This window comes from Ambystoma mexicanum, unplaced genomic scaffold, assembly GCF_040938575.1.
Source record: "Ambystoma mexicanum isolate Mex_15411 unplaced genomic scaffold, UKY_AmexF1_1 Mex_scaf20, whole genome shotgun sequence".
Taxonomy (NCBI): domain Eukaryota; kingdom Metazoa; phylum Chordata; class Amphibia; order Caudata; family Ambystomatidae; genus Ambystoma; species Ambystoma mexicanum.
The window spans coordinates 869155-890028 of NW_027182434.1; the positions used below are offsets into that span (position 1 = coordinate 869155).

The following is a 20874-nucleotide window of genomic DNA, read 5'->3' on the forward strand; positions in this document are numbered from 1 at the left end:
CTTTTCGGCTTCACTTTCCGAATCCTGCCCTAGCTTGCGATTAGTTTTTTTCTCACTTCTTGCCCCCATCTCCCACCTTGCCTCATGGTCTCCCCTCCTCTGCGCACCTGACAGTTTGCCTGCCCTTCCACTGCCTGTCTCCAGACTTTCCAAGGAGAAAAGGCAAAGCACTAAAGCGGGCCGGGCAACGGGTCAAGTTCCGCTTTCGGCGACTAGCAGGGAGGTAGCGTGGCCGAGCGGTCTAAGGCGCTGGATTAAGGCTCCAGTCTCTTCGGAGGCGTGGGTTCAAATCCCACCGCTGCCACTTTTCCTGGCCTTGCATTTTAAAGAAGAACGTAACGTTGACCTCTTCCTTCATTAGTGCCACCTCTGTCGCAATGAGCAAGCGGATGGTATGCCACACCCTGCAGGAAAAAGGTTTCGCTTCTGACGTCTTGCTTTTCTGGACATCCAGTCTCAAGTTTCCCATCTGGAACGGCGCTCCCTGCTGCTTTGTGAAGGCTTGCTGCAAGAGCCTTCGAAACCCAGGAGCTCTTGCGTTGAGCTGTGACGCGTCCTGGGAAGACCTCCCGTTGCAGCGGAATGAGCCCCACTTCCAGGGCGTGCTGGTAGCAAATTTCCCACAGCCCACAGGGAGCAAACGATCCCAGGTGTGATGTATCACCAGGAGAGGCTGAGATGAGAGTAGGGGTTCACGCGTGTGCCCGGACCGAGGTTAATGATGGGATTAGAGCTAGGGTTAGATGCAGGGAAAGAGTGAGAGTTATAATTAGGGATAAAGCTAACAGGTGATCATTACTCGTCATGTAACATGATACAAAGGGTCAGAAGAGGAACTGATTCAGGGTTACAATTTGGACTTCGCAGACAACAGGAGCACTAAATGGTGCTGAGGGGGACTCAATAAAGTGGACCGGCCGCCTAATGTAAGCAATTGTGCACAAATATTGTACGATGACTAGCGTTGCCGGTGCTTTTTTCTTAAAGAGTCAGTTCTTGGCACCCATTCCCTACTTGACTCAGCCTAATCTTCAAGAATATTTGTCAAGAACTAAAAAAAATCCAGAAAAGGTTTAACCTCCCCGTCGGGGAATTGAACCCCGGGGATACTGACCATTATACTAACGAGGAGACGTGAGGGCATGAAATGAACAGCTGCTGATGTCTGCACAGCATCCAGCGACCACCTAGCTGGCCTAGGGGGTCTCATTTTCCCCCGTCAAACGGCTTGCCCGATCTAAGGCTAATTTCTTTCTTTTTATCGGCACCAGGCTTAAAACTCAGTTTAAGGCGATAGTTCCGGGCTATGTTTGACTCCAGAGTTGAATCTGTCATCCCGCATTTCCTCAGCAAATCAAGCTACCCATCTCAAGTCTCATGAGCTGAGGACGGCAAAGTCCCTGTGGGCTTAGGACAGTCAAAGAAACCCCTGGGCTGCATGCTAAGCCCCTTTTCGGCTTCACTTTCCGAATCCTGCCCTAGCTTGCGATTAGTTTTTTTCTCACTTCTTGCCCCCATCTCCCACCTTGCCTCATGGTCTCCCCTCCTCTGCGCACCTGACAGTTTGCCTGCCCTTCCACTGCCTGTCTCCAGACTTTCCAAGGAGAAAAGGCAAAGCACTAAAGCGGGCCGGGCAACGGGTCAAGTTCCGCTTTCGGCGACTAGCAGGGAGGTAGCGTGGCCGAGCGGTCTAAGGCGCTGGATTAAGGCTCCAGTCTCTTCGGAGGCGTGGGTTCAAATCCCACCGCTGCCACTTTTCCTGGCCTTGCATTTTAAAGAAGAACGTAACGTTGACCTCTTCCTTCATTAGTGCCACCTCTGTCGCAATGAGCAAGCGGATGGTATGCCACACCCTGCAGGAAAAAGGTTTCGCTTCTGACGTCTTGCTTTTCTGGACATCCAGTCTCAAGTTTCCCATCTGGAACGGCGCTCCCTGCTGCTTTGTGAAGGCTTGCTGCAAGACCCTTCGAAACCCAGGAGCTCTTGCGTTGAGCTGTGACGCGTCCTGGGAAGACCTCCCGTTGCAGCGGAATGAGCCCCACTTCCAGGGCGTGCTGGTAGCAAATTTCCCACAGCCCACAGGGAGCAAACGATCCCAGGTGTGATGTATCACCAGGAGAGGCTGAGATGAGAGTAGGGGTTCACGCGTGTGCCCGGACCGAGGTTAATGATGGGATTAGAGCTAGGGTTAGATGCAGGGAAAGAGTGAGAGTTATAATTAGGGATAAAGCTAACAGGTGATCATTACTCGTCATGTAACATGATACAAAGGGTCAGAAGAGGAACTGATTCAGGGTTACAATTTGGACTTCGCAGACAACAGGAGCACTAAATGGTGCTGAGGGGGACTCAATAAAGTGGACCGGCCGCCTAATGTAAGCAATTGTGCACAAATATTGTACGATGACTAGCGTTGCCGGTGCTTTTTTCTTAAAGAGTCAGTTCTTGGCACCCATTCCCTACTTGACTCAGCCTAATCTTCAAGAATATTTGTCAAGAACTAAAAAAAATCCAGAAAAGGTTTAACCTCCCCGTCGGGGAATTGAACCCCGGTCTCCCGCGTGACAGGCGGGGATACTGACCACTATACTAACGAGGAGACGTGAGGGCATGAAATGAACAGCTGCTGATGTCTGCACAGCATCCAGCGACCACCTAGCTGGCCTAGGGGGTCTCATTTTCCCCCGTCAAACGGCTTGCCCGATCTAAGGCTAATTTCTTTCTTTTTATCGGCACCAGGCTTAAAACTCAGTTTAAGGCGATAGTTCCGGGCTATGTTTGACTCCAGAGTTGAATCTGTCATCCCGCATTTCCTCAGCAAATCAAGCTACCCATCTCAAGTCTCATGAGCTGAGGACGGCAAAGTCCCTGTGGGCTTAGGACAGTCAAAGAAACCCCTGGGCTGCATGCTAAGCCCCTTTTCGGCTTCACTTTCCGAATCCTGCCCTAGCTTGCGATTAGTTTTTTTCTCACTTCTTGCCCCCATCTCCCACCTTGCCTCATGGTCTCCCCTCCTCTGCGCACCTGACAGTTTGCCTGCCCTTCCACTGCCTGTCTCCAGACTTTCCAAGGAGAAAAGGCAAAGCACTAAAGCGGGCCGGGCAACGGGTCAAGTTCCGCTTTCGGCGACTAGCAGGGAGGTAGCGTGGCCGAGCGGTCTAAGGCGCTGGATTAAGGCTCCAGTCTCTTCGGAGGCGTGGGTTCAAATCCCACCGCTGCCACTTTTCCTGGCCTTGCATTTTAAAGAAGAACGTAACGTTGACCTCTTCCTTCATTAGTGCCACCTCTGTCGCAATGAGCAAGCGGATGGTATGCCACACCCTGCAGGAAAAAGGTTTCGCTTCTGACGTCTTGCTTTTCTGGACATCCAGTCTCAAGTTTCCCATCTGGAACGGCGCTCCCTGCTGCTTTGTGAAGGCTTGCTGCAAGACCCTTCGAAACCCAGGAGCTCTTGCGTTGAGCTGTGACGCGTCCTGGGAAGACCTCCCGTTGCAGCGGAATGAGCCCCACTTCCAGGGCGTGCTGGTAGCAAATTTCCCACAGCCCACAGGGAGCAAACGATCCCAGGTGTGATGTATCACCAGGAGAGGCTGAGATGAGAGTAGGGGTTCACGCGTGTGCCCGGACCGAGGTTAATGATGGGATTAGAGCTAGGGTTAGATGCAGGGAAAGAGTGAGAGTTATAATTAGGGATAAAGCTAACAGGTGATCATTACTCGTCATGTAACATGATACAAAGGGTCAGAAGAGGAACTGATTCAGGGTTACAATTTGGACTTCGCAGACAACAGGAGCACTAAATGGTGCTGAGGGGGACTCAATAAAGTGGACCGGCCGCCTAATGTAAGCAATTGTGCACAAATATTGTACGATGACTAGCGTTGCCGGTGCTTTTTTCTTAAAGAGTCAGTTCTTGGCACCCATTCCCTACTTGACTCAGCCTAATCTTCAAGAATATTTGTCAAGAACTAAAAAAAATCCAGAAAAGGTTTAACCTCCCCCCGGTCTCCCGCGTGACAGGCGGGGATACTGACCATTATACTAACGAGGAGACGTGAGGGCATGAAATGAACAGCTGCTGATGTCTGCACAGCATCCAGCGACCACCTAGCTGGCCTAGGGGGTCTCATTTTCCCCCGTCAAACGGCTTGCCCGATCTAAGGCTAATTTCTTTCTTTTTATCGGCACCAGGCTTAAAACTCAGTTTAAGGCGATAGTTCCGGGCTATGTTTGACTCCAGAGTTGAATCTGTCATCCCGCATTTCCTCAGCAAATCAAGCTACCCATATCAAGTCTCATGAGCTGAGGACGGCAAAGTCCCTGTGGGCTTAGGACAGTCAAAGAAACCCCTGGGCTGCATGCTAAGCCCCTTTTCGGCTTCACTTTCCGAATCCTGCCCTAGCTTGCGATTAGTTTTTTTCTCACTTCTTGCCCCCATCTCCCACCTTGCCTCATGGTCTCCCCTCCTCTGCGCACCTGACAGTTTGCCTGCCCTTCCACTGCCTGTCTCCAGACTTTCCAAGGAGAAAAGGCAAAGCACTAAAGCGGGCCGGGCAACGGGTCAAGTTCCGCTTTCGGCGACTAGCAGGGAGGTAGCGTGGCCGAGCGGTCTAAGGCGCTGGATTAAGGCTCCAGTCTCTTCGGAGGCGTGGGTTCAAATCCCACCGCTGCCACTTTTCCTGGCCTTGCATTTTAAAGAAGAACGTAACGTTGACCTCTTCCTTCATTAGTGCCACCTCTGTCGCAATGAGCAAGCGGATGGTATGCCACACCCTGCAGGAAAAAGGTTTCGCTTCTGACGTCTTGCTTTTCTGGACATCCAGTCTCAAGTTTCCCATCTGGAACGGCGCTCCCTGCTGCTTTGTGAAGGCTTGCTGCAAGAGCCTTCGAAACCCAGGAGCTCTTGCGTTGAGCTGTGACGCGTCCTGGGAAGACCTCCCGTTGCAGCGGAATGAGCCCCACTTCCAGGGCGTGCTGGTAGCAAATTTCCCACAGCCCACAGGGAGCAAACGATCCCAGGTGTGATGTATCACCAGGAGAGGCTGAGATGAGAGTAGGGGTTCACGCGTGTGCCCGGACCGAGGTTAATGATGGGATTAGAGCTAGGGTTAGATGCAGGGAAAGAGTGAGAGTTATAATTAGGGATAAAGCTAACAGGTGATCATTACTCGTCATGTAACATGATACAAAGGGTCAGAAGAGGAACTGATTCAGGGTTACAATTTGGACTTCGCAGACAACAGGAGCACTAAATGGTGCTGAGGGGGACTCAATAAAGTGGACCGGCCGCCTAATGTAAGCAATTGTGCACAAATATTGTACGATGACTAGCGTTGCCGGTGCTTTTTTCTTAAAGAGTCAGTTCTTGGCACCCATTCCCTACTTGACTCAGCCTAATCTTCAAGAATATTTGTCAAGAACTAAAAAAAATCCAGAAAAGGTTTAACCTCCCCGTCGGGGAATTGGACCCCGGTCTCCCGCGTGACAGGCGGGGATACTGACCACTATACTAACGAGGAGACGTGAGGGCATGCAATGAACAGCTGCTGATGTCTGCACAGCATCCAGCGACCACCTAGCTGGCCTAGGGGGTCTCATTTTCCCCCGTCAAACGGCTTGCCCGATCTAAGGCTAATTTCTTTCTTTTTATCGGCACCAGGCTTAAAACTCAGTTTAAGGCGATAGTTCCGGGCTATGTTTGACTCCAGAGTTGAATCTGTCATCCCGCATTTCCTCAGCAAATCAAGCTACCCATCTCAAGTCTCATGAGCTGAGGACGGCAAAGTCCCTGTGGGCTTAGGACAGTCAAAGAAACCCCTGGGCTGCATGCTAAGCCCCTTTTCGGCTTCACTTTCCGAATCCTGCCCTAGCTTGCGATTAGTTTTTTTCTCACTTCTTGCCCCCATCTCCCACCTTGCCTCATGGTCTCCCCTCCTCTGCGCACCTGACAGTTTGCCTGCCCTTCCACTGCCTGTCTCCAGACTTTCCAAGGAGAAAAGGCAAAGCACTAAAGCGGGCCGGGCAACGGGTCAAGTTCCGCTTTCGGCGACTAGCAGGGAGGTAGCGTGGCCGAGCGGTCTAAGGCGCTGGATTAAGGCTCCAGTCTCTTCGGAGGCGTGGGTTCAAATCCCACCGCTGCCACTTTTCCTGGCCTTGCATTTTAAAGAAGAACGTAACGTTGACCTCTTCCTTCATTAGTGCCACCTCTGTCGCAATGAGCAAGCGGATGGTATGCCACACCCTGCAGGAAAAAGGTTTCGCTTCTGACGTCTTGCTTTTCTGGACATCCAGTCTCAAGTTTCCCATCTGGAACGGCGCTCCCTGCTGCTTTGTGAAGGCTTGCTGCAAGACCCTTCGAAACCCAGGAGCTCTTGCGTTGAGCTGTGACGCGTCCTGGGAAGACCTCCCGTTGCAGCGGAATGAGCCCCACTTCCAGGGCGTGCTGGTAGCAAATTTCCCACAGCCCACAGGGAGCAAACGATCCCAGGTGTGATGTATCACCAGGAGAGGCTGAGATGAGAGTAGGGGTTCACGCGTGTGCCCGGACCGAGGTTAATGATGGGATTAGAGCTAGGGTTAGATGCAGGGAAAGAGTGAGAGTTATAATTAGGGATAAAGCTAACAGGTGATCATTACTCGTCATGTAACATGATACAAAGGGTCAGAAGAGGAACTGATTCAGGGTTACAATTTGGACTTCGCAGACAACAGGAGCACTAAATGGTGCTGAGGGGGACTCAATAAAGTGGACCGGCCGCCTAATGTAAGCAATTGTGCACAAATATTGTACGATGACTAGCGTTGCCGGTGCTTTTTTCTTAAAGAGTCAGTTCTTGGCACCCATTCCCTACTTGACTCAGCCTAATCTTCAAGAATATTTGTCAAGAACTAAAAAAAATCCAGAAAAGGTTTAACCTCCCCGTCGGGGAATTGAACCCCGGTCTCCCGCGTGACAGGCGGGGATACTGACCACTATACTAACGAGGAGACGTGAGGGCATGAAATGAACAGCTGCTGATGTCTGCACAGCATCCAGCGACCACCTAGCTGGCCTAGGGGGTCTCATTTTCCCCCGTCAAACGGCTTGCCCGATCTAAGGCTAATTTCTTTCTTTTTATCGGCACCAGGCTTAAAACTCAGTTTAAGGCGATAGTTCCGGGCTATGTTTGACTCCAGAGTTGAATCTGTCATCCCGCATTTCCTCAGCAAATCAAGCTACCCATCTCAAGTCTCATGAGCTGAGGACGGCAAAGTCCCTGTGGGCTTAGGACAGTCAAAGAAACCCCTGGGCTGCATGCTAAGCCCCTTTTCGGCTTCACTTTCCGAATCCTGCCCTAGCTTGCGATTAGTTTTTTTCTCACTTCTTGCCCCCATCTCCCACCTTGCCTCATGGTCTCCCCTCCTCTGCGCACCTGACAGTTTGCCTGCCCTTCCACTGCCTGTCTCCAGACTTTCCAAGGAGAAAAGGCAAAGCACTAAAGCGGGCCGGGCAACGGGTCAAGTTCCGCTTTCGGCGACTAGCAGGGAGGTAGCGTGGCCGAGCGGTCTAAGGCGCTGGATTAAGGCTCCAGTCTCTTCGGAGGCGTGGGTTCAAATCCCACCGCTGCCACTTTTCCTGGCCTTGCATTTTAAAGAAGAACGTAACGTTGACCTCTTCCTTCATTAGTGCCACCTCTGTCGCAATGAGCAAGCGGATGGTATGCCACACCCTGCAGGAAAAAGGTTTCGCTTCTGACGTCTTGCTTTTCTGGACATCCAGTCTCAAGTTTCCCATCTGGAACGGCGCTCCCTGCTGCTTTGTGAAGGCTTGCTGCAAGAGCCTTCGAAACCCAGGAGCTCTTGCGTTGAGCTGTGACGCGTCCTGGGAAGACCTCCCGTTGCAGCGGAATGAGCCCCACTTCCAGGGCGTGCTGGTAGCAAATTTCCCACAGCCCACAGGGAGCAAACGATCCCAGGTGTGATGTATCACCAGGAGAGGCTGAGATGAGAGTAAGGGTTCACGCGTGTGCCCGGACCGAGGTTAATGATGGGATTAGAGCTAGGGTTAGATGCAGGGAAAGAGTGAGAGTTATAATTAGGGATAAAGCTAACAGGTGATCATTACTCGTCATGTAACATGATACAAAGGGTCAGAAGAGGAACTGATTCAGGGTTACAATTTGGACTTCGCAGACAACAGGAGCACTAAATGGTGCTGAGGGGGACTCAATAAAGTGGACCGGCCGCCTAATGTAAGCAATTGTGCACAAATATTGTACGATGACTAGCGTTGCCGGTGCTTTTTTCTTAAAGAGTCAGTTCTTGGCACCCATTCCCTACTTGACTCAGCCTAATCTTCAAGAATATTTGTCAAGAACTAAAAAAAATCCAGAAAAGGTTTAACCTCCCCGTCGGGGAATTGAACCCGGGATACTGACCACTATACTAACGAGGAGACGTGAGGGCATGAAATGAACAGCTGCTGATGTCTGCACAGCATCCAGCGACCACCTAGCTGGTCTAGGGGGGTCTCATTTTCCCCCGTCAAACGGCTTGCCCGATCTAAGGCTAATTTCTTTCTTTTTATCGGCACCAGGCTTAAAACTCAGTTTAAGGCGATAGTTCCGGGCTATGTTTGACTCCAGAGTTGAATCTGTCATCCCGCATTTCCTCAGCAAATCAAGCTACCCATATCAAGTCTCATGAGCTGAGGACGGCAAAGTCCCTGTGGGCTTAGGACAGTCAAAGAAACCCCTGGGCTGCATGCTAAGCCCCTTTTCGGCTTCACTTTCCGAATCCTGCCCTAGCTTGCGATTAGTTTTTTTCTCACTTCTTGCCCCCATCTCCCACCTTGCCTCATGGTCTCCCCTCCTCTGCGCACCTGACAGTTTGCCTGCCCTTCCACTGCCTGTCTCCAGACTTTCCAAGGAGAAAAGGCAAAGCACTAAAGCGGGCCGGGCAACGGGTCAAGTTCCGCTTTCGGCGACTAGCAGGGAGGTAGCGTGGCCGAGCGGTCTAAGGCGCTGGATTAAGGCTCCAGTCTCTTCGGAGGCGTGGGTTCAAATCCCACCGCTGCCACTTTTCCTGGCCTTGCATTTTAAAGAAGAACGTAACGTTGACCTCTTCCTTCATTAGTGCCACCTCTGTCGCAATGAGCAAGCGGATGGTATGCCACACCCTGCAGGAAAAAGGTTTCGCTTCTGACGTCTTGCTTTTCTGGACATCCAGTCTCAAGTTTCCCATCTGGAACGGCGCTCCCTGCTGCTTTGTGAAGGCTTGCTGCAAGAGCCTTCGAAACCCAGGAGCTCTTGCGTTGAGCTGTGACGCGTCCTGGGAAGACCTCCCGTTGCAGCGGAATGAGCCCCACTTCCAGGGCGTGCTGGTAGCAAATTTCCCACAGCCCACAGGGAGCAAACGATCCCAGGTGTGATGTATCACCAGGAGAGGCTGAGATGAGAGTAGGGGTTCACGCGTGTGCCCGGACCGAGGTTAATGATGGGATTAGAGCTAGGGTTAGATGCAGGGAAAGAGTGAGAGTTATAATTAGGGATAAAGCTAACAGGTGATCATTACTCGTCATGTAACATGATACAAAGGGTCAGAAGAGGAACTGATTCAGGGTTACAATTTGGACTTCGCAGACAACAGGAGCACTAAATGGTGCTGAGGGGGACTCAATAAAGTGGACCGGCCGCCTAATGTAAGCAATTGTGCACAAATATTGTACGATGACTAGCGTTGCCGGTGCTTTTTTCTTAAAGAGTCAGTTCTTGGCACCCATTCCCTACTTGACTCAGCCTAATCTTCAAGAATATTTGTCAAGAACTAAAAAAAATCCAGAATAGGTTTAACCTCCCCGTCGGGGAATTGAGCCCCGGTCTCCCGCGTGACAGGCGGGGATACTGACCACTATACTAACGAGGAGACGTGAGGGCATGGAATGAACAGCTGCTGATGTCTGCACAGCATCCAGCGACCACCTAGCTGGCCTAGGGGGTCTCATTTTCCCCCGTCAAACGGCTTGCCCGATCTAAGGCTAATTTCTTTCTTTTTATCGGCACCAGGCTTAAAACTCAGTTTAAGGCGATAGTTCCGGGCTATGTTTGACTCCAGAGTTGAATCTGTCATCCCGCATTTCCTCAGCAAATCAAGCTACCCATCTCAAGTCTCATGAGCTGAGGACGGCAAAGTCCCTGTGGGCTTAGGACAGTCAAAGAAACCCCTGGGCTGCATGCTAAGCCCCTTTTCGGCTTCACTTTCCGAATCCTGCCCTAGCTTGCGATTAGTTTTTTTCTCACTTCTTGTCCCCATCTCCCACCTTGCCTCATGGTCTCCCCTCCTCTGCGCACCTGACAGTTTGCCTGCCCTTCCACTGCCTGTCTCCAGACTTTCCAAGGAGAAAAGGCAAAGCACTAAAGCGGGCCGGGCAACGGGTCAAGTTCCGCTTTCGGCGACTAGCAGGGAGGTAGCGTGGCCGAGCGGTCTAAGGCGCTGGATTAAGGCTCCAGTCTCTTCGGAGGCGTGGGTTCAAATCCCACCGCTGCCACTTTTCCTGGCCTTGCATTTTAAAGAAGAACGTAACGTTGACCTCTTCCTTCATTAGTGCCACCTCTGTCGCAATGAGCAAGCGGATGGTATGCCACACCCTGCAGGAAAAAGGTTTCGCTTCTGACGTCTTGCTTTTCTGGACATCCAGTCTCAAGTTTCCCATCTGGAACGGCGCTCCCTGCTGCTTTGTGAAGGCTTGCTGCAAGAGCCTTCGAAACCCAGGAGCTCTTGCGTTGAGCTGTGACGCGTCCTGGGAAGACCTCCCGTTGCAGCGGAATGAGCCCCACTTCCAGGGCGTGCTGGTAGCAAATTTCCCACAGCCCACAGGGAGCAAACGATCCCAGGTGTGATGTATCACCAGGAGAGGCTGAGATGAGAGTAGGGGTTCACGCGTGTGCCCGGACCGAGGTTAATGATGGGATTAGAGCTAGGGTTAGATGCAGGGAAAGAGTGAGAGTTATAATTAGGGATAAAGCTAACAGGTGATCATTACTCGTCATGTAACATGATACAAAGGGTCAGAAGAGGAACTGATTCAGGGTTACAATTTGGACTTCGCAGACAACAGGAGCACTAAATGGTGCTGAGGGGGACTCAATAAAGTGGACCGGCCGCCTAATGTAAGCAATTGTGCACAAATATTGTACGATGACTAGCGTTGCCGGTGCTTTTTTCTTAAAGAGTCAGTTCTTGGCACCCATTCCCTACTTGACTCAGCCTAATCTTCAAGAATATTTGTCAAGAACTAAAAAAAATCCAGAAAAGGTTTAACCTCCCCGTCGGGGAATTGAACCCCGGTCTCCCGCGTGACAGGCGGGGATACTGACCACTATACTAACGAGGAGACGTGAGGGCACGAAATGAACAGCTGCTGATGTCTGCACAGCATCCAGCGACCACCTAGATGGCCTAGGGGGTCTCATTTTCCCCCGTCAAACGGCTTGCCCGATCTAAGGCTAATTTCTTTCTTTTTATCGGCACCAGGCTTAAAACTCAGTTTAAGGCGATAGTTCCGGGCTATGTTTGACTCCAGAGTTGAATCTGTCATCCCGCATTTCCTCAGCAAATCAAGCTACCCATCTCAAGTCTCATGAGCTGAGGACGGCAAAGTCCCTGTGGGCTTAGGACAGTCAAAGAAACCCCTGGGCTGCATGCTAAGCCCCTTTTCGGCTTCACTTTCCGAATCCTGCCCTAGCTTGCGATTAGTTTTTTTCTCACTTCTTGCCCCCATCTCCCACCTTGCCTCATGGTCTCCCCTCCTCTGCGCACCTGACAGTTTGCCTGCCCTTCCACTGCCTGTCTCCAGACTTTCCAAGGAGAAAAGGCAAAGCACTAAAGCGGGCCGGGCAACGGGTCAAGTTCCGCTTTCGGCGACTAGCAGGGAGGTAGCGTGGCCGAGCGGTCTAAGGCGCTGGATTAAGGCTCCAGTCTCTTCGGAGGCGTGGGTTCAAATCCCACCGCTGCCACTTTTCCTGGCCTTGCATTTTAAAGAAGAACGTAACGTTGACCTCTTCCTTCATTAGTGCCACCTCTGTCGCAATGAGCAAGCGGATGGTATGCCACACCCTGCAGGAAAAAGGTTTCGCTTCTGACGTCTTGCTTTTCTGGACATCCAGTCTCAAGTTTCCCATCTGGAACGGCGCTCCCTGCTGCTTTGTGAAGGCTTGCTGCAAGAGCCTTCGAAACCCAGGAGCTCTTGCGTTGAGCTGTGACGCGTCCTGGGAAGACCTCCCGTTGCAGCGGAATGAGCCCCACTTCCAGGGCGTGCTGGTAGCAAATTTCCCACAGCCCACAGGGAGCAAACGATCCCAGGTGTGATGTATCACCAGGAGAGGCTGAGATGAGAGTAGGGGTTCACGCGTGTTGCCGGACCGAGGTTAATGATGGGATTAGAGCTAGGGTTAGATGCAGGGAAAGAGTGAGAGTTATAATTAGGGATAAAGCTAACAGGTGATCATTACTCGTCATGTAACATGATACAAAGGGTCAGAAGAGGAACTGATTCAGGGTTACAATTTGGACTTCGCAGACAACAGGAGCACTAAATGGTGCTGAGGGGGACTCAATAAAGTGGACCGGCCGCCTAATGTAAGCAATTGTGCACAAATATTGTACGATGACTAGCGTTGCCGGTGCTTTTTTCTTAAAGAGTCAGTTCTTGGCACCCATTCCCTACTTGACTCAGCCTAATCTTCAAGAATATTTGTCAAGAACTAAAAAAAATCCAGAAAAGGTTTAACCTCCCCCCGGTCTCCCGCGTGACAGGCGGGGATACTGACCACTATACTAACGAGGAGACGTGAGGGCATGAAATGAACAGCTGCTGATGTCTGCACAGCATCCAGCGACCACCTAGATGGCCTAGGGGGTCTCATTTTCCCCCGTCAAACGGCTTGCCCGATCTAAGGCTAATTTCTTTCTTTTTATCGGCACCAGGCTTAAAACTCAGTTTAAGGCGATAGTTCCGGGCTATGTTTGACTCCAGAGTTGAATCTGTCATCCCGCATTTCCTCAGCAAATCAAGCTACCCATCTCAAGTCTCATGAGCTGAGGACGGCAAAGTCCCTGTGGGCTTAGGACAGTCAAAGAAACCCCTGGGCTGCATGCTAAGCCCCTTTTCGGCTTCACTTTCCGAATCCTGCCCTAGCTTGCGATTAGTTTTTTTCTCACTTCTTGCCCCCATCTCCCACCTTGCCTCATGGTCTCCCCTCCTCTGCGCACCTGACAGTTTGCCTGCCCTTCCACTGAAGCGGGCCGGGCAACGGGTCAAGTTCCGCTTTCGGCGACTAGCAGGGAGGTAGCGTGGCCGAGCGGTCTAAGGCGCTGGATTAAGGCTCCAGTCTCTTCGGAGGCGTGGGTTCAAATCCCACCGCTGCCACTTTTCCTGGCCTTGCATTTTAAAGAAGAACGTAACGTTGACCTCTTCCTTCATTAGTGCCACCTCTGTCGCAATGAGCAAGCGGATGGTATGCCACACCCTGCAGGAAAAAGGTTTCGCTTCTGACGTCTTGCTTTTCTGGACATCCAGTCTCAAGTTTCCCATCTGGAACGGCGCTCCCTGCTGCTTTGTGAAGGCTTGCTGCAAGACCCTTCGAAACCCAGGAGCTCTTGCGTTGAGCTGTGACGCGTCCTGGGAAGACCTCCCGTTGCAGCGGAATGAGCCCCACTTCCAGGGCGTGCTGGTAGCAAATTTCCCACAGCCCACAGGGAGCAAACGATCCCAGGTGTGATGTATCACCAGGAGAGGCTGAGATGAGAGTAGGGGTTCACGCGTGTGCCCGGACCGAGGTTAATGATGGGATTAGAGCTAGGGTTAGATGCAGGGAAAGAGTGAGAGTTATAATTAGGGATAAAGCTAACAGGTGATCATTACTCGTCATGTAACATGATACAAAGGGTCAGAAGAGGAACTGATTCAGGGTTACAATTTGGACTTCGCAGACAACAGGAGCACTAAATGGTGCTGAGGGGGACTCAATAAAGTGGACCGGCCGCCTAATGTAAGCAATTGTGCACAAATATTGTACGATGACTAGCGTTGCCGGTGCTTTTTTCTTAAAGAGTCAGTTCTTGGCACCCATTCCCTACTTGACTCAGCCTAATCTTCAAGAATATTTGTCAAGAACTAAAAAAAATCCAGAAAAGGTTTAACCTCCCGGGGAATTGAACCCCGGTCTCCCGCGTGACAGGCGGGGATACTGACCATTATACTAACGAGGAGACGTGAGGGCATGAAATGAACAGCTGCTGATGTCTGCACAGCATCCAGCGACCACCTAGCTGGCCTAGGGGGTCTCATTTTCCCCCGTCAAACGGCTTGCCCGATCTAAGGCTAATTTCTTTCTTTTTATCGGCACCAGGCTTAAAACTCAGTTTAAGGCGATAGTTCCGGGCTATGTTTGACTCCAGAGTTGAATCTGTCATCCCGCATTTCCTCAGCAAATCAAGCTACCCATCTCAAGTCTCATGAGCTGAGGACGGCAAAGTCCCTGTGGGCTTAGGACAGTCAAAGAAACCCCTGGGCTGCATGCTAAGCCCCTTTTCGGCTTCACTTTCCGAATCCTGCCCTAGCTTGCGATTAGTTTTTTTCTCACTTCTTGCCCCCATCTCCCACCTTGCCTCATGGTCTCCCCTCCTCTGCGCACCTGACAGTTTGCCTGCCCTTCCACTGCCTGTCTCCAGACTTTCCAAGGAGAAAAGGCAAAGCACTAAAGCGGGCCGGGCAACGGGTCAAGTTCCGCTTTCGGCGACTAGCAGGGAGGTAGCGTGGCCGAGCGGTCTAAGGCGCTGGATTAAGGCTCCAGTCTCTTCGGAGGCGTGGGTTCAAATCCCACCGCTGCCACTTTTCCTGGCCTTGCATTTTAAAGAAGAACGTAACGTTGACCTCTTCCTTCATTAGTGCCACCTCTGTCGCAATGAGCAAGCGGATGGTATGCCACACCCTGCAGGAAAAAGGTTTCGCTTCTGACGTCTTGCTTTTCTGGACATCCAGTCTCAAGTTTCCCATCTGGAACGGCGCTCCCTGCTGCTTTGTGAAGGCTTGCTGCAAGACCCTTCGAAACCCAGGAGCTCTTGCGTTGAGCTGTGACGCGTCCTGGGAAGACCTCCCGTTGCAGCGGAATGAGCCCCACTTCCAGGGCGTGCTGGTAGCAAATTTCCCACAGCCCACAGGGAGCAAACGATCCCAGGTGTGATGTATCACCAGGAGAGGCTGAGATGAGAGTAGGGGTTCACGCGTGTGCCCGGACCGAGGTTAATGATGGGATTAGAGCTAGGGTTAGATGCAGGGAAAGAGTGAGAGTTATAATTAGGGATAAAGCTAACAGGTGATCATTACTCGTCATGTAACATGATACAAAGGGTCAGAAGAGGAACTGATTCAGGGTTACAATTTGGACTTCGCAGACAACAGGAGCACTAAATGGTGCTGAGGGGGACTCAATAAAGTGGACCGGCCGCCTAATGTAAGCAATTGTGCACAAATATTGTACGATGACTAGCGTTGCCGGTGCTTTTTTCTTAAAGAGTCAGTTCTTGGCACCCATTCCCTACTTGACTCAGCCTAATCTTCAAGAATATTTGTCAAGAACTAAAAAAAATCCAGAAAAGGTTTAACCTCCCCGTCGGGGAATTGAACCCCGGTCTCCCGCGTGACAGGCGGGGATACTGACCACTATACTAACGAGGAGACGTGAGGGCATGAAATGAACAGCTGCTGATGTCTGCACAGCATCCAGCGACCACCTAGCTGGCCTAGGGGGTCTCATTTTCCCCCGTCAAACGGCTTGCCCGATCTAAGGCTAATTTCTTTCTTTTTATCGGCACCAGGCTTAAAACTCAGTTTAAGGCGATAGTTCCGGGCTATGTTTGACTCCAGAGTTGAATCTGTCATCCCGCATTTCCTCAGCAAATCAAGCTACCCATCTCAAGTCTCATGAGCTGAGGACGGCAAAGTCCCTGTGGGCTTAGGACAGTCAAAGAAACCCCTGGGCTGCATGCTAAGCCCCTTTTCGGCTTCACTTTCCGAATCCTGCCCTAGCTTGCGATTAGTTTTTTTCTCACTTCTTGCCCCCATCTCCCACCTTGCCTCATGGTCTCCCCTCCTCTGCGCACCTGACAGTTTGCCTGCCCTTCCACTGCCTGTCTCCAGACTTTCCAAGGAGAAAAGGCAAAGCACTAAAGCGGGCCGGGCAACGGGTCAAGTTCCGCTTTCGGCGACTAGCAGGGAGGTAGCGTGGCCGAGCGGTCTAAGGCGCTGGATTAAGGCTCCAGTCTCTTCGGAGGCGTGGGTTCAAATCCCACCGCTGCCACTTTTCCTGGCCTTGCATTTTAAAGAAGAACGTAACGTTGACCTCTTCCTTCATTAGTGCCACCTCTGTCGCAATGAGCAAGCGGATGGTATGCCACACCCTGCAGGAAAAAGGTTTCGCTTCTGACGTCTTGCTTTTCTGGACATCCAGTCTCAAGTTTCCCATCTGGAACGGCGCTCCCTGCTGCTTTGTGAAGGCTTGCTGCAAGAGCCTTCGAAACCCAGGAGCTCTTGCGTTGAGCTGTGACGCGTCCTGGGAAGACCTCCCGTTGCAGCGGAATGAGCCCCACTTCCAGGGCGTGCTGGTAGCAAATTTCCCACAGCCCACAGGGAGCAAACGATCCCAGGTGTGATGTATCACCAGGAGAGGCTGAGATGAGAGTAAGGGTTCACGCGTGTGCCCGGACCGAGGTTAATGATGGGATTAGAGCTAGGGTTAGATGCAGGGAAAGAGTGAGAGTTATAATTAGGGATAAAGCTAACAGGTGATCATTACTCGTCATGTAACATGATACAAAGGGTCAGAAGAGGAACTGATTCAGGGTTACAATTTGGACTTCGCAGACAACAGGAGCACTAAATGGTGCTGAGGGGGACTCAATAAAGTGGACCGGCCGCCTAATGTAAGCAATTGTGCACAAATATTGTACGATGACTAGCGTTGCCGGTGCTTTTTTCTTAAAGAGTCAGTTCTTGGCACCCATTCCCTACTTGACTCAGCCTAATCTTCAAGAATATTTGTCAAGAACTAAAAAAAATCCAGAAAAGGTTTAACCTCCCCGTCGGGGAATTGAACCCCGGTCTCCCGCGTGACAGGCGGGGATACTGACCACTATACTAACGAGGAGACGTGAGGGCATGAAATGAACAGCTGCTGATGTCTGCACAGCATCCAGCGACCACCTAGCTGGCCTAGGGGGGTCTCATTTTCCCCCGTCAAACGGCTTGCCCGATCTAAGGCTAATTTCTTTCTTTTTATCGGCACCAGGCTTAAAACTCAGTTTAAGGCGATAGTTCCGGGCTATGTTTGACTCCAGAGTTGAATCTGTCATCCCGCATTTCCTCAGCAAATCAAGCTACCCATATCAAGTCTCATGAGCTGAGGACGGCAAAGTCCCTGTGGGCTTAGGACAGTCAAAGAAACCCCTGGGCTGCATGCTAAGCCCCTTTTCGGCTTCACTTTCCGAATCCTGCCCTAGCTTGCGATTAGTTTTTTTCTCACTTCTTGCCCCCATCTCCCACCTTGCCTCATGGTCTCCCCTCCTCTGCGCACCTGACAGTTTGCCTGCCCTTCCACTGCCTGTCTCCAGACTTTCCAAGGAGAAAAGGCAAAGCACTAAAGCGGGCCGGGCAACGGGTCAAGTTCCGCTTTCGGCGACTAGCAGGGAGGTAGCGTGGCCGAGCGGTCTAAGGCGCTGGATTAAGGCTCCAGTCTCTTCGGAGGCGTGGGTTCAAATCCCACCGCTGCCACTTTTCCTGGCCTTGCATTTTAAAGAAGAACGTAACGTTGACCTCTTCCTTCATTAGTGCCACCTCTGTCGCAATGAGCAAGCGGATGGTATGCCACACCCTGCAGGAAAAAGGTTTCGCTTCTGACGTCTTGCTTTTCTGGACATCCAGTCTCAAGTTTCCCATCTGGAACGGCGCTCCCTGCTGCTTTGTGAAGGCTTGCTGCAAGAGCCTTCGAAACCCAGGAGCTCTTGCGTTGAGCTGTGACGCGTCCTGGGAAGACCTCCCGTTGCAGCGGAATGAGCCCCACTTCCAGGGCGTGCTGGTAGCAAATTTCCCACAGCCCACAGGGAGCAAACGATCCCAGGTGTGATGTATCACCAGGAGAGGCTGAGATGAGAGTAGGGGTTCACGCGTGTGCCCGGACCGAGGTTAATGATGGGATTAGAGCTAGGGTTAGATGCAGGGAAAGAGTGAGAGTTATAATTAGGGATAAAGCTAACAGGTGATCATTACTCGTCATGTAACATGATACAAAGGGTCAGAAGAGGAACTGATTCAGGGTTACAATTTGGACTTCGCAGACAACAGGAGCACTAAATGGTGCTGAGGGGGACTCAATAAAGTGGACCGGCCGCCTAATGTAAGCAATTGTGCACAAATATTGTACGATGACTAGCGTTGCCGGTGCTTTTTTCTTAAAGAGTCAGTTCTTGGCACCCATTCCCTACTTGACTCAGCCTAATCTTCAAGAATATTTGTCAAGAACTAAAAAAAATCCAGAAAAGGTTTAACCTCCCCGTCGGGGAATTGAGCCCCGGTCTCCCGCGTGACAGGCGGGGATACTGACCACTATACTAACGAGGAGACGTGAGGGCATGAAATGAACAGCTGCTGATGTCTGCACAGCATCCAGCGACCACCTAGCTGGCCTAGGGGGTCTCATTTTCCCCCGTCAAACGGCTTGCCCGATCTAAGGCTAATTTCTTTCTTTTTATCGGCACCAGGCTTAAAACTCAGTTTAAGGCGATAGTTCCGGGCTATGTTTGACTCCAGAGTTGAATCTGTCATCCCGCATTTCCTCAGCAAATCAAGCTACCCATCTCAAGTCTCATGAGCTGAGGACGGCAAAGTCCCTGTGGGCTTAGGACAGTCAAAGAAACCCCTGGGCTGCATGCTAAGCCCCTTTTCGGCTTCACTTTCCGAATCCTGCCCTAGCTTGCGATTAGTTTTTTTCTCACTTCTTGTCCCCATCTCCCACCTTGCCTCATGGTCTCCCCTCCTCTGCGCACCTGACAGTTTGCCTGCCCTTCCACTGCCTGTCTCCAGACTTTCCAAGGAGAAAAGGCAAAGCACTAAAGCGGGCCGGGCAACGGGTCAAGTTCCGCTTTCGGCGACTAGCAGGGAGGTAGCGTGGCCGAGCGGTCTAAGGCGCTGGATTAAGGCTCCAGTCTCTTCGGAGGCGTGGGTTCAAATCCCACCGCTGCCACTTTTCCTGGCCTTGCATTTTAAAGAAGAACGTAACGTTGACCTCTTCCTTCATTAGTGCCACCTCTGTCGCAATGAGCAAGCGGATGGTATGCCACACCCTGCAGGAAAAAGGTTTCGCTTCTGACGTCTTGCTTTTCTGGACATCCAGTCTCAAGTTTCCCATCTGGAACGGCGCTCCCTGCTGCTTTGTGAAGGCTTGCTGCAAGACCCTTCGAAACCCAGGAGCTCTTGGGTTGAGCTGTGACGCGTCCTGGGAAGACCTCCCGTTGCAGCGGAATGAGCCCCACTTCCAGGGCGTGCTGGTAGCAAATTTCCCACAGCCCACAGGGAGCAAACGATCCCAGGTGTGATGTATCACCAGGAGAGGCTGAGATGAGAGTAGGGGTTCACGCGTGTGCCCGGACCGAGGTTAATGATGGGATTAGAGCTAGGGTTAGATGCAGGGAAAGAGTGAGAGTTATAATTAGGGATAAAGCTAACAGGTGATCATTACTCGTCATGTAACATGATACAAAGGGTCAGAAGAGGAACTGATTCAGGGTTACAATTTGGACTTCGCAGACAACAGGAGCACTAAATGGTGCTGAGGGGGACTCAATAAAGTGGACCGGCCGCCTAATGTAAGCAATTGTGCACAAATATTGTACGATGACTAGCGTTGCCGGTGCTTTTTTCTTAAAGAGTCAGTTCTTGGCACCCATTCCCTACTTGACTCAGCCTAATCTTCAAGAATATTTGTCAAGAACTAAAAAAAATCCAGAAAAGGTTTAACCTCCCCGTCGGGGAATTGAACCCCGGTCTCCCGCGTGACAGGCGGGGATACTGACCACTATACTAACGAGGAGACGTGAGGGCATGAAATGAACAGCTGCTGATGTCTGCACAGCATCCAGCGACCACCTAGCTGGCCTAGGGGGTCTCATTTTCCCCCGTCAAACGGCTTGCCCGATCTAAGGCTAATTTCTTTCTTTTTATCGGCACCAGGCTTAAAACTCAGTTTAAGGCGATAGTTCCGGGCTATGTTTGACTCCAGAGTTGAATCTGTCATCCCGCATTTCCTCAGCAAATCAAGCTACCCATCTCAAGTCTCATGAGCTGAGGACGGCAAAGTCCCTGTGGGCTTAGGACAGTCAAAGAAACCCCTGGGCTGCATGCTAAGCCCCTTTTCGGCTTCACTTTCCGAATCCTGCCCTAGCTTGCGATTAGTTTTTTTCTCACTTCTTGCCCCCATCTCCCACCTTGCCTCATGGTCTCCCCTCCTCTGCGCACCTGACAGTTTGCCTGCCCTTCCACTGCCTGTCTCCAGACTTTCCAAGGAGAAAAGGCAAAGCACTAAAGCGGGCCGGGCAACGGGTCAAGTTCCGCTTTCGGCGACTAGCAGGGAGGTAGCGTGGCCGAGCGGTCTAAGGCGCTGGATTAAGGCTCCAGTCTCTTCGGAGGCGTGGGTTCAAATCCCACCGCTGCCACTTTTCCTGGCCTTGCATTTTAAAGAAGAACGTAACGTTGACCTCTTCCTTCATTAGTGCCACCTCTGTCGCAATGAGCAAGCGGATGGTATGCCACACCCTGCAGGAAAAAGGTTTCGCTTCTGACGTCTT

At 51.5% G+C, this 20874-nt stretch overlaps 6 non-coding genes across 6 annotated transcripts; all 6 read right to left on the minus strand.

Annotated features, from left to right (window-relative positions):
- Positions 1 to 2527: 2527 nt before the first annotated feature.
- TRNAD-GUC (transfer RNA aspartic acid (anticodon GUC)) lies at positions 2528 to 2599 on the minus strand. The gene has a single exon. It is a non-coding gene; the product is annotated as a tRNA-Asp (tRNA).
- A 4316-nt stretch (positions 2600 to 6915) lies between these two features.
- On the minus strand, positions 6916 to 6987 carry TRNAD-GUC (transfer RNA aspartic acid (anticodon GUC)). Its single transcript has one exon. It is a non-coding gene; the product is annotated as a tRNA-Asp (tRNA).
- A 4312-nt stretch (positions 6988 to 11299) lies between these two features.
- On the minus strand, positions 11300 to 11371 carry TRNAD-GUC (transfer RNA aspartic acid (anticodon GUC)). The gene has a single exon. It is a non-coding gene; the product is annotated as a tRNA-Asp (tRNA).
- A 4272-nt stretch (positions 11372 to 15643) lies between these two features.
- Positions 15644 to 15715, minus strand: TRNAD-GUC (transfer RNA aspartic acid (anticodon GUC)). Its single transcript has one exon. It is a non-coding gene; the product is annotated as a tRNA-Asp (tRNA).
- Positions 15716 to 17111: 1396 nt separating this feature from the next.
- On the minus strand, positions 17112 to 17183 carry TRNAD-GUC (transfer RNA aspartic acid (anticodon GUC)). Its single transcript has one exon. It is a non-coding gene; the product is annotated as a tRNA-Asp (tRNA).
- A 2865-nt stretch (positions 17184 to 20048) lies between these two features.
- Positions 20049 to 20120, minus strand: TRNAD-GUC (transfer RNA aspartic acid (anticodon GUC)). Its single transcript has one exon. It is a non-coding gene; the product is annotated as a tRNA-Asp (tRNA).
- Between the last annotated feature and the right edge of the window lie 754 nt (positions 20121 to 20874).